This window comes from Spinacia oleracea, chromosome 4 (assembly GCF_020520425.1).
Source record: "Spinacia oleracea cultivar Varoflay chromosome 4, BTI_SOV_V1, whole genome shotgun sequence".
Lineage (NCBI taxonomy): Eukaryota > Viridiplantae > Streptophyta > Magnoliopsida > Caryophyllales > Amaranthaceae > Spinacia > Spinacia oleracea.
In genome coordinates, this window is record NC_079490.1 from 56,725,021 (window position 1) to 56,742,329 (window position 17,309).

The following is a 17,309-nucleotide window of genomic DNA, read 5'->3' on the forward strand; positions in this document are numbered from 1 at the left end:
CTTCGAATTCCTTATTCAGGTAAACAAACAGTGCACCACAAGGTGGCTAGTGGAAGGTGAATTTTCTGTGTATGCGTTTACTCTAAAATTGGAGCTTAGGTTTCCACCTCATCTGTTCGTCATAGAGATGCTTGGCAGCTATGAGTTAGAACTTTCCCAGTTGACGCCCAACTCTTGGGCCAGCGTTTTTGGCTGCATAGCCAAGTGGGAGCTTAAGGGCATCACTCCCTTTTTCGCGACATTTATCAAGCTTGTGGCTCTTACTAAGTGTCTGGGTGCCGCTGAAGGGTGGTTTACTCTTTGCAACTGGGGCCAATGCCAGATGGTGGTGAGTAAGGCATTCAAGTGGAACTTCTGGTGTAAGAAGCGGGCCATCATTTATACTCCAGCCAATGAGATATATAGGTGCATGAATCGATGGAATACTCTTTCCCGCTAAACGTCTAAGAATGAGATCCTTCCTCAGTGATATATGCATAGTACAATAGTGATTTTACCCAAGTCCCTTAGTACTTTTCTGTGTTAAATGAGATGTTAGGAGCCATTTTTAGTACTAATATGTGTTATGAAGTTTGCCTTGAGTTTCAGGTTGTTTGAAGAGAAATTGGCCTTTTTAGGCTCGTTTCGTGATATTACGGGCCACTACGCGATCCCGAGTAGGTTCAGGACGATCATTGTCAACTCTCGGGAGCATAAGATGTTTATGTTTGAGCCCAAGAGTTAGACTCGGTGATATTAACGAAGGATGAGGCATCAAGCCGGTCTCCCTACGACCGGTGGGCGAAGGGAGACCAACCAGGCATGAAAATGAGGATTTCCCCCTTTCAGCACGCGCCCGATCGGGCGCCCGTCGCCCGGTGCCCATCGGGCGCCCACATTTCAACATCACAAAAGGATATAAATCTGCCCGATCGAGCGGATGCATGCCCGTCGGGTGGGTTACGAGTTGTTCGCACGATCGGGCGGCCCAATCCCATTGGGCGGCCTAGTGCCCGGTCGGGTGACGACAACCAGGGGCGCGCTTTACTTAGTTTATTTCTGGTTTTTTTCTTTAATTTGGGTAAGACTATAAATATAGCCCTTAGTTATTTGTTTGAGAGAATCTTATTTTCCAGCACTTTTATCTTTCCTTAGTTTTATTTTGCTCTCAAATATTGTCAAACACTTATTTTTATTCAATTAAAGTTCTAATCTTTTGATTTCAACCTTCGTTCTTCAATTAGTTACTAATTAGTTTTTTATCCTTATTATTTAATTTCAATTCGTTCTTTATTTTATTCTTCGAATTTAATCATGCTTTCATTAATCGTGTTTGCTTTGTTAAATTTAAATATGCGTGAGTAGTTTGTTTTCTAGGGTTTTGGGGATCCATGAATGCATGATTGGGATTGGATTGGATTTGATTATTGATTTTAATTTCTATAGCTTGTTTTAATTATTTGTCAATTCTGTTCGGCCGGACTATTTTGATTGAGTTTGATGAATCTTAGATTATGCGCCGAGAGGTATGAATCAGATGTTCATGATCTGTGGCTATTAGATAGGAATTGTTTCTAGTAAATTGCGAGATCCTGCTAGGTGTTCTTGCTAAGGTATTCATAAGATTCGGTAGATGCATGTTTTCCTAGTTATGGTTATTGATTGATTTTTATTGTCCGTCGTCCAATCCTAGTCTGCATTTGTGGTGAATCGTTGCCCTAGATTCTCTTAATATTGATATCGTTATTTAATTATCGTCGTAGTTTAATTAGCAAATCAACCAATTTCCCTGTTACTAATAGTCTAGACCTGTCGATTAGTAGTAGAAAAGCATCGTTTCCCTGTGGATACGATCCTTACTTCCATTGCTATATTTTTAGTTGGTGAACGTTAGGTTTATCTTTGATAGGAGTGCGATTTAGCCTGTCAAATTTTGGCGTCGTTGCCAGGGAAACAATTTTATTTTCTGTTATTAATTGTTTGTTCTAGATTATTGTTACATATCAAGGCTCCTTGAGATTGGATCTCACAATTGTTTGTAGTTTCTTTGTCTATGCCTAGGACCGTACGTACTGAAAGGACCTATCGTAGACGAAGAAACTTTATAACACAGTTGGGAAATTATTCTGACCCTGAATCTGAACATCTTGTTGGTGATCTTTTTCATACAAATTCAGAGATTGGTGATGAAGCAACATAACCGAGGCTTACAGACTACTCTAAGCCAAGTCTATATGTGCTACCTAAGGCAATCATGCCTACTATTGCTATTGACAGTTTCAAGATTGAGCCTGCTTTAATAAATATGATTGAAAGGCATCAGCTTGGTGGGGAGAAGGGTGAAGACCCTAATCTCCATATTCAGTCTTTCATCCAATATTGCCCTACTATCAAGCCGAAGAATGTAACCCCAGGGAAGATGATGGAGATGCTCTTTCCATTTTCTCTGAGCGGAAAAGCAAAGCTATGGATAAATGGGTTAAACCGAGCGGCAATGAAAATCACTGACTAGGAATCTTTGGCTCTGCTTTCTATGTGAAGTACTTCCCACCTAAGAAGACAACCCGTTTGAGGAGTCAAATTATTTCCATCACACAGTTGGCAGATAAAAGCTTATTTGAGGTCTGGGAGAGGTTCAAGGATCTGCAGAGAGAATGTCCACACCATGGTCTACAACCGTGATTCTTGATTTAGTAATTTTACAACGGTATGGCTAATAATTTTAGGCTCATCTTGGATTCTGCTGCTAATGGGATGTTCATGCAGCTTCCTGTGTCTAGAGTTATGGAGGTGACCGAGGAGATGGATATTCACAATGCCCAATATGGGAATCCTAGAGGTCTTTCGAACAAGGGTGGTAAGCATAAGTTGAATTCCATTGAACAACTAACTGCCCAAATGACTGCTTTACATTACAAGTTTAATAATATGCAAGAAGAAACTTCTCAATCTACCCAACCTTTTAGTGTAGCTGCAATGAATTCCCAAGCTGTGAAAGTTGTTAGCTAAATAAGTAATTGGAACGACTTAACTGGATATTGCGTAATACGAACTGAAACAATTGTCGTGCCGTGGCCGGACCACTGCTCTAAAAGACAATTCCGCGCTACCTCCGATGCAGTAGAACGCTTGCGGTTGCCCTCCAGGGTTTACACGACACCGAGAATTATGTGCACTCACAATCCCCGATTGGAGACCAGAATATTTGCCCAGAAAGAGAGGAATTTGAGAGAGAGATCGATTGTAAGTTTCTGTATATTTTTGTGGAAATGAACGATGAATTTATAGTGAGGCTTTTGGGAAGCTGTAACAGCAAAAAACGGCTAGTGGAGAAGTTACGGGAGTAATGGGGAACTGCAACAGTCATAAAACGGCTAGTGGGGAGTAATGACGTAATAACCCGGCCCACAAAACCCACCCCACGCCCGCGAACCGCATTCGCCAAGTACCAAGTACCAAGTACCAAGTACCAAGTACCAAGTACCAAGTACCAAGTACCAAGTACCAAGTACCAAGTACCAAGGCCCAAGGCCCAAGGCCCACGGCCCACGGCCCACGGCCCACGGCCCACGGCCCTCGCCCGAGCCCGGCCCGGCGCGCGCGCGCGTGTGTGTGTTGTGACCACCCATGCCACTCACATGCTTTCTTAAACAAATGTTTCCCTCAAACCCCCAAATATAAACATTGAATATGGTTTGTGTTTTTCCCATGTGGGACTTTTCATATTCCCACATTTTCCCACTCATTTTCTTTTGTTTTCTCACTAGGATTTCCAACAATCCCCCACAGGTCCGAAGATGAGAAGAAAAAGAAAGAAGTAAAAGAATTGAATTTCTGGGCAAAACAAACAATTGAATAGGTGTCAATGTCTTGCGACTTGAATTGACACTTAGTGACATTCAAGCTAGAATCTCTTTCCTACCAAGTGACTTTCGTATTGAACTTAATAGGGGGTTAGAAACTCATTACTCAAAGCACACAATTGAACATGTATGATATTCTGAATCTCCGCCAATAAAAGTGACGCATTATACTGGCCATACGTCCATAACCTGGATGCTCATAGGTGCTCTAGAGAATAGCCCATGCAATTCTCATAGGAAGCGGCCTCACTTCCACACCTAAGTAGGTGAATCCCATCAAGTGTGAGCTACATCACACCACCAAAAATATGGATATGGGTTCATTAAGAGCCGTATGCTCAACCTCGTTCAATAATAGCAAGCACATCATAAACATCTAAGGGATGGACAGAAAATAAAATTTGTGCTTCTGAATTATTACATAATGTTCCCCTTTGAACTCGTGGTGAGTAGGAGTTCATTACCTTACAATTCATCCAATGGGCCTCAAGCCCATCCCCTCCGACGTTTCCAAAACTAGTTTCTTACATAGGCCTTTCGTTAACGGATCCGCGATGTTCTTTTCGGACTTGACATAGTCCAGTGATATCACTCCACTTGATAGCAATTCTTTGACAGCCTTGTGCCTCAAACGAATGTGTCTTTTCTTTCCATTGTAGGCTTGGTTGTTTGCCACGGCAATAGCAGATTGCGAATCACAATGAAGTGCAACTGAAGGAGCTGGCTTCCCCCACAGTGGAATATCTGCAAGCACGTTCCTCAACCATTCTGCCTCATGACCTGCCAATTCAAGAGCAATAAACTCAGATTCCATAGTAGACATAGCAGTACAAGATTGCTTACAGGATTTCCAAGAGACAGCTCCACCCCCTAGGGTGAAGACATAACCACTAGTGGAGTTGACTTCATCATTTCCAGATACCCAGTTGGCATCACAATAACCCTCCAATGCTCCTGGAAATTTGGAGTAGTGCAATCCCCAATCCATGGTACCCCTTAGGTACCTAAGCAATCGCCTTAACGCACCCCAATGCTCATTGCTTGGGTTATGGGTGTACCTGCTTAATCTACTTACAGAATAGGCAATGTCAGGTCTAGTATAGTTCATGAGAAACATAACACTACCAATAATTTTAGCATACTCAGATTGACAAACAGGATCACCTTTGTTTTTCTTTAAATGAATGCTTATATCATAAGGGGTCTTGATTGGATCGACATAAAATGAATCAAACTTTTTAAGAAGCTTTTCAACATAGTGAGCTTGGCTGAGACAAATGCCATTTGGAGTTCTAATAATTTTCACTCCCAAAATCACATCTGCCTCACCCATATCTTTCATTTCAAATTTTGAACTCAAGAATTCTTTTGTTTCATTCACTCGATCCAAATCAGTACCAAAAATTAGCATGTCATCCACATAAAGACAAATAATCACACAACCAGAAGAATCATGTTTATAATAAACGCAAGAATCACCTTCATTTACATGATAGCCATTACTAGTCATCGTCTTGTCAAACTTGTCATGCCATTGCTTAGGCGCTTGCTTAAGCCCATACAATGACTTGACCAGTTTACAAACTTTGTTTTCTTGACCTGGAACAACAAAACCTTCAGGTTGAACCATATAAATCTCTTCATCTAAATCACCATTTAAAAATGCAGTTTTCACATCCATTTGATGCACAACAAGATCATGAATGCATGCAAGAGCAATTAAGGTTCTAATGGTTGCAATCTTAGTTACAGGAGAGTATGTATCAAAATAATCAATGCCATGTTTTTGAGTAAAACCCCTTACCACAATCCTGGCCTTATATTTATCAATGGACCCACATGATTTCAACTTTTTCCTAAAAATCCACTTACAGGTGATGGGTTTACAACCTCTAGGCAGATCAACCAATTCCCAAGTATTATTACTTAGGATTGACTGAAGTTCGCTATCAATGGCCTCTTTCCAGAAAACTGCATCAACCGACCTCATTGCCTCTTCTTAGGTTCTAGGGTCGTCTTCTAGGATAAATACATACACAAAATCATCAGTAATCAAGAAAGGTTCAGTTAGGAAAGCAGTAACAAAATCATCACCATAACTTGTTTCCTTTCTTGCCCTTTTGCTTCTCCTTGGTTCTAAATCAGACTCATTATTAGTAGTGGAACAAGGAGCAATGGGTAAAGCATTAGAGGTGCTAGAGGATGGTACATCATTACTAATGCAAGAGATCTTTAAAGGAAAAGTGTTTTCAAAAAACTCAGCATCTCTTGCTTCAATAATGTTACCACTTGCATAAGAGTTGTTAGCACCTTTAACTAAAAAACGATAAGCAGAACTTTGATAAGCATAGCCAATAAAGATAGAATCAACCGTTTTGGGACCAATCTTGTCTCTTTTGAAACTAGGTAAGGCAACCTTTGCTAAGCACCCCCACACTTTCAAGTATTTCAGGCTTGGTGCTCGACCCTTCCATAGCTCATATGGGGTCTTGTCCAGCTTCTTGTGAGGCACCCTGTTCAAAACATGACAAGCAGAAAGAATAGCTTCCCCCCACATATTATCAGGAAGCCCAGAACTAATAAGCATTGAATTCATCATATTTTTTAAAGTTCTATTTTTCCTTTCAGCAATCCCGTTTTGTTCGGGTGTGTAAGGAGCTGTTGTTTCGTGAACTATACCATTCTGTTCACAAAACTCCTTAAGAGTGTTAGGGTCATACTCACCCCCCCTATCACTCCTAAGTCTCTTGATTTTCCTGTCTAGCTGGTTTTCAACTTCAGCCTTGTACTTGAGGAACATCTCCTCAGCCTCATCCTTAGACCTGAGAAGATAAACCATGGTGAATCTAGAGCAGTCATCAACAAAAGTAATGTAGTATCTTTTACCGCCCCTGCTTTCATAGTTTTTAAAATCCCCCAAGTCACTATGAACAAGTTCTAGTACTTCTGTCTGTCTATCTATTGATTTAAAGGGTTTCTTTGCAAATTTTGCTTCAACACATACTTCACATTTTGCAAAATCAGTTTTAGAAAAGCTTGGAATCATGTTCATTTGTTTGAGTCTTTTAATTGAAGCAATATTAACATGACCCAATCTAGCATGCCATAAATCAATAGACTCAGCAATATAAGCAGAAGGAGTACTAGCTTTCTTATTCATAATTTTAATGGAAACATCAAGAGTAAACAACCCCCCATTACAAAAACCCTTTCCCACAAATTCCCCATTGTGAGTAATAACTAGCCTATCAGAATCAAAGGACAACTTCAAACCAGCTTTCATAAGTAAACTACCGGAAATTAAATTCCTACGCATTTCTGGGACATGCAAAACATTAGTTAAAGTGAGTGTTTTTCCAGAAGTGAGAGTGAGAACGATCTTCCCTTTGCCTTGAACAGTTGCAGAAGCAGAGTTACCCATGAATACATTTTCACCATCAGTCTTCTCGTAGGAAGTGAACATTTCTTTGTTGGTGCAAATGTGCCTGGTTGCTCCTGTATCAACTATCCACTCAGCAACATCACCTGCCAGATTAGCTTCTGAAACAACAGCAATAAAATTGTTAGGATCAGCAACTGCTTCAACAAGGTGAGCTTGATTCTGATCTGGCTTCTTCTTGACCCTGCAATCCCTGGACTTGTGACCAGCCTTCCCACATTCAAAACAGTTACCCTTAAACTTATACTTCTGAATTTTCCCTTGAGGCTTGAACTGACTGCCCTTCCCCTTAAACTTATCAGAATAGAAATTGCCCCTAGGTTCAACCAGATTAGCTTTAGCAGACCCAGAAAATACAAATTGACCCTTATCCTTAATACGGTTCTCCTCCTCAATTTTTAGGTGACCTACGAGTTCCTCTAGGGTAAGGTCTTTCTTCTTATGCATTAACTGGTTTCTAAAGTCTTTCCATGAGGGTGGCAGTTTCTCAATTAAAACAATAGCAAGAGTTATATCACATATACTCAAACCCTCGGCAGCCATAGCAATACAGATATTCTCATATGCATGAATTTGATCAATAATATGTTTATCATCTTCAACTTGAAAACCTAACCATTTACTAACACAATAACGTTTCGTACCGGCATCATCAGTTCCATACTTTTTCTCTAAACCATCCCAAATATCCCTAGCATGATTATAGCCCATGTAAATGTTAAGCAAAACATTCGACATATGATGCAATAGCATTCCCTTACAGGTTTTATCATCCTTAGCAAACTTAACCTCAAAATCATGCAATTCATCATCATTAACAGGTTTCACAACATCAGAAATAACATACGCAACATCAATTTGCTCCAAATAAAATCTCATCCTAACAGCCCAACGTTTATAGTTTTTCCCATCAAGAGGTTCCAATTTCGACATATCAGGAATAAGAAATTTCGACATATTCATAGCCATAACAGAAAAATTGTCTTTTAGATTGTTAGCTAAATAAGTAATTGGAACGACTTAACTGGATATTGCGTAATACGAACTGAAACAATTGTCGTGCCGTGGCCGGACCACTGCTCTAAAAGACAATTCCGCGCTACCTCCGATGCAGTAGAACGCTTGCGGTTGCCCTCCAGGGTTTACACGACACCGAGAATCATGTGCACTCACAATCCCCGATTGGAGACCAGAATATTTGCCCAGAAAGAGAGGAATTTGAGAGAGAGATCGATTGTAAGTTTCTGTATATTTTTGTGGAAATGAACGATGAATTTATAGTGAGGCTTTTGGGAAGCTGTAACAGCAAAAAACGGCTAGTGGAGAAGTTACGGGAGTAATGGGGAACTGCAACAGTCATAAAACGGCTAGTGGGGAGTAATGACGTAATAACCCGGCCCACAAAACCCACCCCACGCCCGCGAACCGCATTCGCCAAGTACCAAGTACCAAGTACCAAGTACCAAGTACCAAGTACCAAGTACCAAGTACCAAGTACCAAGTACCAAGTACCAAGTACCAAGTACCAAGTACCAAGTACCAAGTACCAAGTACCAAGTACCAAGTACCAAGGCCCAAGGCCCACGGCCCACGGCCCTCGCCCGAGCCCGGCCCGGCGCGCGCGCGCGTGTGTGTGTTGTGACCACCCATGCCACTCACATGCTTTCTTAAACAAATGTTTCCCTCAAACCCCCAAATATAAACATTGAATATGGTTTGTGTTTTTCCCATGTGGGACTTTTCATATTCCCACATTTTCCCACTCATTTTCTTTTGTTTTCTCACTAGGATTTCCAACAAAAGTTTGTGATAGTTGTGGGATGTATGGCCATTATGCACATGAGTGTAGAAGATCCATTGAGCAATGCAATGCATTTCAGGCCTACAAGCAGAATAATTTGTACTCTAATTATTATAATGAGGGGTATAAAAATAATCCCCTACTGTCTTATAGAAGTACTTATATTCAGAACCCACACCAGGTCCAACATCCCCCACCACCACAACAAAAATACCAACCATAGAGTAACTATAATCAACAGTCTGGTGGACCACTTAGGTTCTCCAGACAACAGACACAACCTCCACAGTCACAGCCTCATGCCACTCAGTCTGATCATATGTTAGTGGAAATGCGTAATATGATGCTCCAAATGCAGAAGTCTCTTAGCGAAAAGGATGCAAAAATTGATGCTCTTGCTGCTCACAGCAAGATCATTGATAATCAGTTGGCCTAGATACCTAAGGGCAACTTTCTTCACAGCTTGAAAATAGAGAGACTGCAAATTCTATCACCTGGGCATGGGTATGAAGTCCCTTCTATGCCTGTTGATGTTGATTCTAGGGTGTCTGCTAGTGGTCTAGTTGAGAAAGTAGATGAAAATGTAGTCACGGAGAAGATAGATGCTGAAAAGGTAGCCTGTGAGAAAGAGGTTACACAAGAGGTCTAGAACGGGACATATATTCAAGTACCACCTATTGTACTCCCCTTCCCAAACCGTCAACTCAAGAGTAAGCTAGACAAACAGTTTGGCAAATTCTTGGATGTGGTAAAAAAACTTGCAGGCAACTGTTCTTTTTACTGAATTGATTTTACAAGTTCCTGCATATGCTAAGTTTATGAAAGATATTTTGACCAGGAAACGTGTTTTTTGTGAGGTAGAGACTGTAGCTTTTACTGAGGAATGTAGCGCTTTACTGCAAAATAAGTCTCCACCTAAACTAAATGACCCCGGGACTTTTCCATCCCATGCAACATTGGCACCGTTTTTATTGATAAATCTTTGTGTGATCTAGGTGCTAGTGTGTTTGTTATTCCCTTGTCTGTCTACACTAAATTGAACATGGGTGAGTTGAAAGTCACTAATATTACGCTACAAATGGCCGACCGTTATGTTAAATACTGTAACACCCTACTAATTCCTTGCTTTTTATAAAAAAATTTCCAACTTAAAACACAGGAATTACCAAGATATTACCGCCATCGTGATAACGGCTAAGGCTATTTACCAGAATTACGCAGCGGAATTAACTAACTTTCAAAACATATTAAATAAATAGTTAATGGTTATGAAAACAAGTTGGAACCGTTGAGGCCCAAATCCAAAGTATTAAACCATTTGAAGATCCATTAACTATAAATAGTATTAGTAAAAACAATAGTCATGACTAAATAAAAATAGATTTTATAAAGTACGGAAGAATAAACTCTCAACTCGAATCCCATGATAACTTCTCCCGCAAGTTATCTCTACAAACCTACTTTATTATAAATCTACTCCCCAACAACGCAAATGCAATTGATGGATCATCATAGGGTCATTAAAGCAAAGGCCATGACCAAAAGACATGAAGCACGAAGTCAGCAAAAGCTGAGTACGAACAAGCTAGAATAACATTCTATCCTAACATGCTTCACTCGACAAATTAGATAATCCACATGCAAAAGCCATATAATAAACAGAAAAACATGGAGACAAGACTCGACACTTGACACGACTCTTGACTCACAGATTAATAAAAAGTAGCTTCGAACGGGTAAAGCAAAGTATCCTCAAAAGGAAAGAAAAGGGTGATGGGAGCCAACCATACACCAAAACAAGTCGGGCAACTACCGACAGTCGGGCCATACCGACAGGAATTCCAATGCACAACGGCATAAAATAGAATGAAACAACGTCTTGTATCATTCTAGGAGTACAAGTTTTCCGGCAAGACTCCCCCCTGAAGGAAATAGTGCCCTTGGTCCAAGTATGCATATAATATTAAGTCTAATAAATGCGGTTCAGTATTAATTAACAAGTTAATAATTCAGTGAGATCAAGTGAGCTGAATGCCTAGCTAGAGGCCGCTTCAGTTCAAGTGGAATTAATTATATTAATCTACAGCTTACTCTTGACTGAACCCGTAGGGTCACACAAATAGTACGTAAACGGATCAAGTATTAAATGGCATTAAATACTCCATCTATGGATATTCGGTATCGACGGATCTTGGTTTCAGTGGGAGATGAGATCGTCATAAGCAAGAAATGAATACTCCGGAAACGATGATATTGCCGGAAACGGAAATATGGATCGTATCGGAAATATGAATATTATCCAAGTCGTAGATGTTGCCGGAAACGGAAACATGGAACGTATCGGAAAATATTAATGGAAATGGAAATATTGCCGGAATCGGAAATATTGCCGGAAACGGAAATATTGTCAGAATCGGAAATATTATCAGGAATCGGAAAATAATTCCGAAAACGAAATATTAAATATTTGTTCGAAACGGAAATTAATTCTGGAATCGGAAATATTAAATATTGTTCGTATCGGAAATGAATTCCGGAACCGGGAATTTAATCGGAAGCGCATCGTACGAATTAGCATTGGACGAGGCTTGCTAGACGAAGGCCCAGCACGAAGCCAGGCCCGCGCCCAACAAGCCAAGCGCCCAAACACGGAGCTGCCACAGCCTCGCCAGGCCCAGCGCAAGGCCAGGCCCAGCAAGGCCATAGGCGCGCGCGGGCTTATGCTCGTGGGCTGCGAGGCAGCGCCTGCTCGTGTCGGCCGCAAGGCCTGCGCGGGTGCGTGCGTTCCTCGTGGTCGTGCAACACTCGTGTTCGTAACGAATCCTAATCCTATTGGAATTCGTGCATTGATTAAATCCTAATCCTAAAAGATTAAATTTATTATTTAGAGTTCTAATAGGATTCTAATTAATAAATACATATCCTAGTAGGATTATAATTCCTTTCCATAAACTCTATAAATAGGTGCCTAGGGTCACATATTTATATCGAGATTATTGAAGTATTCAAGGTAAGATTTTTAAGCAAAAAATCAGCCAAACACTTGCACCCAAATAGCCGAAAATCTAAGAACCTTAAGGGCGATTCTAGTTTGTCAAGCTTAAGGCGGATCCGGACGTGCTGTGGACTATCTATGGAGGGACGACACTTGGAGTCCTAAAGACTTGTTCTTGTTCGGTTCGGGCGCAGCTAGGGAGGGCACGCTACAAATTGTATGCATCTAAATTATGCTATATGATTATGTGTAAATAATATGTTTCCTGGCATTATGGTTTTTCCGCATGATTTATGTTTATTCATATGTATCATAACATAACACCCCCATTGTTCATACTCAAGGTATATACGTTCCAAGAGTTTTGAAGCTCTTTGGGTTACACTTTACGTTAATTAATATGTTATGTTCAAGGCGACTCAAGACTCTACTGAAGACACAACATACAAACAATTAAACAATTGAACAATTCCACAATGACTCTTCATTATTTTACTTCTTTAGGACTTGTGATCAAACATAGACTCAAGTGAAATTACTCCCATTGTTCCTTCTCAAAAACACTGTTTGAGATAACCCGACATTGCCTATTAACAAGCGGGGTGTGCCCTTAGCACGAATTTTCCTTAATTCAATTCACATAGACTCTCTAACATATTCTACCCCTTTGGTAGAATATATATTGCTCACTGACAATATTCGACTGGCTCAATAATTATGCTAGACATCCTGTACTATAGCATAACAATAATAACAACTTGCATGCGCAATACTCATACATGCAAATCAACTTGAACAACATGCTTGACATAATTCAACGATTATAAAAGTCCATAACATGATAGTTCAACAGAATCTATAAAGCATAATTCAATTCATAACATGCTCGTTCACATAGATTCAATAATAATAATAACATGCTCGTTCTTAATATCAAACATGAATTCATAATAACATATTCATTCCCAATCATCAATCATGAATTCACAACAACATATAAGTTCAATTGATTCGCATTCAATACACTTCACAAAGTCTCAAGGGATGGGTGGTCACCCTAGTCTTGTACGTACCTGGAATACCTAAGTACGGGGGCCACTGTGCGAATCACGACTCACTAGAAATCAACTCCTATAAACAAAATAAGAGAACTAAATTATTATCCATGTTTACTAATTTTCCAGCAACTATTTAAGATTCTAAAACTCTTAGTTTAATTAGAAATTAATCATTAATCGTTAATTTAATAGTCTCAAATAGTCAACTCAAGTCCTAACATAAAAACATTGATTTTTTAGCTTTAAAACCATGAAAACCAACTTTTTAAAGCTTATAAACAATCTGAAAATTTTAGTTGATTCCCATAATTTAAATTGTCATTAAATTATGTGAATCAATCGCTTAATTAATTTGAAACCAAAACCCTAACAATAGTTTATTCCAAAAACATGTTTTGACTTCAAAAATCAGCACTTAACTTATTAAATCTGAAAATTATAAATTCAATCATCAAAACCAATCTATTCAATCAAAACACAATACTAACCCAATACGATGTTCATAACTGTTTTAATTAATTTAAACAACCCAAATATTTAAAATAATCACAATAATTAATTCAATTTAAAACTGAAAATTAATATTTTTGAAAATAAATTTTTGATTAAACAATTGATCAACACACACACACACACACACACACACACACACAACGATTTATTAATCGTGTGTGTGTGTGTCGACCAACACACACGACAAGTACAACAAGAAACAGCAGCGACAGCGCAACTAACCGCAACAAGGGAGCGCGCGCAAGGGACAGGGGAAGGCGAGCGGGGCGCTGGGCACAGGCGAGGCACAACGCGCGCACACACAGCTCTGTTGTTGTGCTGCGACGCGACGCGAGGTGAGGAACGAGTGGGCAGCGCAGCGAGCACGACCACACAGCACGCAGGCACGTAGTGCTACGCTGCGGCTGCGGGAAGGCGAGAGAGACGGGCGAGGGCTGGCTACCTTGCGCCGCAAGCAAGGGCGAAGAAGAGAAGGGGTGTGGGCGTGGAGTGTGCCGCAAGGAGAGGGAAAGAGGAGAGAGAGAGATTTCTGAATTTTTGGTTGTGAGGGTTTGACATGAGGTGTATTTATAGGTTTTCTCTCCCTTGTGTGCTAGGTTAGGGTAGTTTTGAGTTGGGCTTATTACCGGGCTCATTTAAGTTTACTCCTTGCAAACTTTGTTGGGTTTGCTCAAAAACAACCGGGCTTTAAATAAATCAATTTCGTTTTCGAAATACGACCCAACAATTCCCGATTAAATAAATTCATCGAATTTATTTAATAAGATACGGTTTTTGAAATTAATTAAAAATTAAATTAATTAGAATGAAAGCGCATTTAATTCTCATTACGTGAAATTAATTTATAAAAATACTTTATAAATACGACAAAATGCTTTATAAATATAAAAAAATATATTTATAATTATAGAAAAATACGAGGTATTACAAATACCCCTTGGGTGTTTTAGAGGATGTCCCCGTTAGAGTAGTAAATTTTACATACTTGTGGATTTTATTGTGGTAGACATGCAGGAGGATTCTCAAATCCCCATTATCTTAGGTAGACCCTTCCTTCATACGTCGGGGGCGATTATAGATGTGAAAAGTGGGAAAATGACTTTGTCTGTGGGGGATGATAAGGTTATTTTTAATCTGAATAGTGCCTTAAAAAGTCCCATGCTAGAAGAACAATGATATCGTATTGATGTAGTTGATCTTATTACGCGAGATAACATATCCCAAGTCCTTGAAAGGGATCCTTTGGAGGCAGTGCTTTATTGTGAATCTTCTGCAAGTGATAGCACTTCTTGGAGTGCTGAGGTGGATGCTTTGGAATTAGCTCTTGATGGTGGAGATCTTGAACCAGAAAAGAGCACCAAAGTGAGGATATTAGTTCGGCCTGTTTGTCTGTGAAAGAGGTAAAGAAACCCGAAATTAAACCTCTTCCTGCTAATCGGAAATATGCATATTTGGATGATGAGGAGCTTTTCCCTGTGATAGTTAGTACTGCACTTGATGAAGACCAATTATCTAAACTTCTAAATGTGTTGAAAAAGCACAAAAAGCCATTGGGTGCAGTATTGATGATCTAAAAGGTATTAGCCCGAATTTTTGCATGCGTAGGATACATTTAGATGGTAATCAAAATCCATGCATTCAACCCCAACATCGTCTGAACCCCATCATGCAAGATATTGTGAAAGCTAAAGTTATAAAATTTCTTGATGTGGGTGATGTATATGATGTGTCTGATTCTAAGTGCGTGAGTCCTGTTCAGGTAGTCCCAAAGAAAGGGGGGACAACCGTGGTTAGAAATGAAAAGAATGAGCTGATCCCAACTAGGGTTGTTGCAGGGTGGAGCATGTGTATTGACTATAGGCGTCTAAATGTTGCTACTAAAAAGGACCATTTTCCCCTTCCCTTTATTGATCAAATGTTGGAAAGGCTAGTCTGTCACAAGTTTTTCTGTTATCTAGGGGGTTATTCTGGAATTTTCCAAATCTCCATACATCTAGATGATCAGGAAAAGACAACCTTTACCTGTACCTATGGTACTTTTCATATTGTAGGATGCCCTTTGGTCTGTATAATGCACCTGTTAAATTTCAATGTTGCATGATGAGCATCTTTTCAGAGTTTATAGAGTCTATCATGGAAGTGTTTATGGATGATTTTAGTGTCTATGGTACTTATTTTTATTCTTGTTTTGCTAACCTGACTAAAGTGTTAAAAAGATGTGAAGAATGTAACTTGCTCTTAAATTGGGAAAAGTGTCATTTCATGGTTACTGAAGGGGTGGTCTTGGGACTTTTAATATCTGATAAGGGAATTCAGGTGGATCGAGTTAGAATAACTGAAAGTTTCTTGGTGGATAAAGGAACAATTCCAAGTGATTAAACAATTCCCCCTCCAGTTAATGTCAAAGGGATTAGAATTTTTCTTTGTCATGCGGGGTTTTATAAGCCATTTTATCAAGAAGTTTTCTAAAATTGTTAAACCACTGACCCAGCTCCTCCTCAAGGATTCCCATTTGTGTTTACTGATGCTTGTCTTGAGGCTTTTGATAGGATTAAACATGCATTGATCTCTGCTCCCATCATCCGATCTACTGAGTGGGACCTTCCATTCGAGATTATGTGTGGTGCAAGTGACTACGCAGTTGGGGCAGTTTTGAGTCAAAGAAAGGACAAGGTCTTGCATGCTATCTACTATGCTAGTAATACCTTGGATGAAGCTCAAGTTAACTATGCTACTACTGAGAAAGAGCTTCTTGCCATCGTCTACGCCTTGGACAAGTTCCATACCTATATGATTGGGTCCAAGGTGATAGTCTACATTGACCATGCGACCCTTAAGTATCTACTCTCTAAAAAGGAAGCCTCGCCTAGGCTAATTCGTTGGATACTACTGCTACAGGAGTTTGATCTGGAGATCCGAGATAAGAAAGGGGCCGAGAATGTGGTCGCAGACCACCTGTCTAGATTGAGATATGATGATGGTAAAATTGCTACACCGATCGATGATTCATTTCCCGATGATCACCTACTTGCAGTTACAAGTTAGTCCCCATGGTTCGCCGACTTTGCGAACTACATCATGGGGGGACACTCTTCTGGCCGATAAGACATATCAACAAAAGAAGAAGTTCCTACATGATGTTCGTTTCTACTTTTGGGATGATGCGCATTTGTTCCGTGAGACTGCTGAAGGATTGTACAGCGGTGTGTTCCCGAATGGGAAGTTCATGGTATAATCAATATGTGTCATTCTTCACCTTATAGAGGCCACCATGGACCTTCCAAGACTCATGCTAAATTGTCACAGTGTGGGTTTTACTGGCCTACCTTGTTCCAAGATGAGCAAGCTTTCATTATTGCTTGTGATGCATGCTAGAGGACCGGCACAATCTCGAGGAGGCATGAGATGCCACAAAATGGAATACTTGAGGTAGAGGTCTTCGGTGTCTGGGGGATTGACTACATGGGACCATTCCCATCCTCTAAGGGTAATTTGTATATCCTTGTTGATGTATATTATGTGTCTAAGTGGGTGAAAGTCGTTGCCTCGCCTACTAACGATGCTAAGATAGTCATCTCCATGTTCAAGAAAATCATCTTCCCTAGATTTGGAGTTCCTAGAGCGTTGATTGGTGATGGAGGTTCACACTTTCATGAGCGAC

The 17,309-nt window shown here is 40.0% G+C and overlaps 1 pseudogene; it reads right to left on the bottom strand.

Moving 5' to 3' along the window:
* Positions 1-2,551: 2,551 nt before the first annotated feature.
* LOC130460374 (uncharacterized) lies at positions 2,552-2,651 on the bottom strand (annotated as a pseudogene).
* Positions 2,652-17,309: the final 14,658 nt, after the last annotated feature.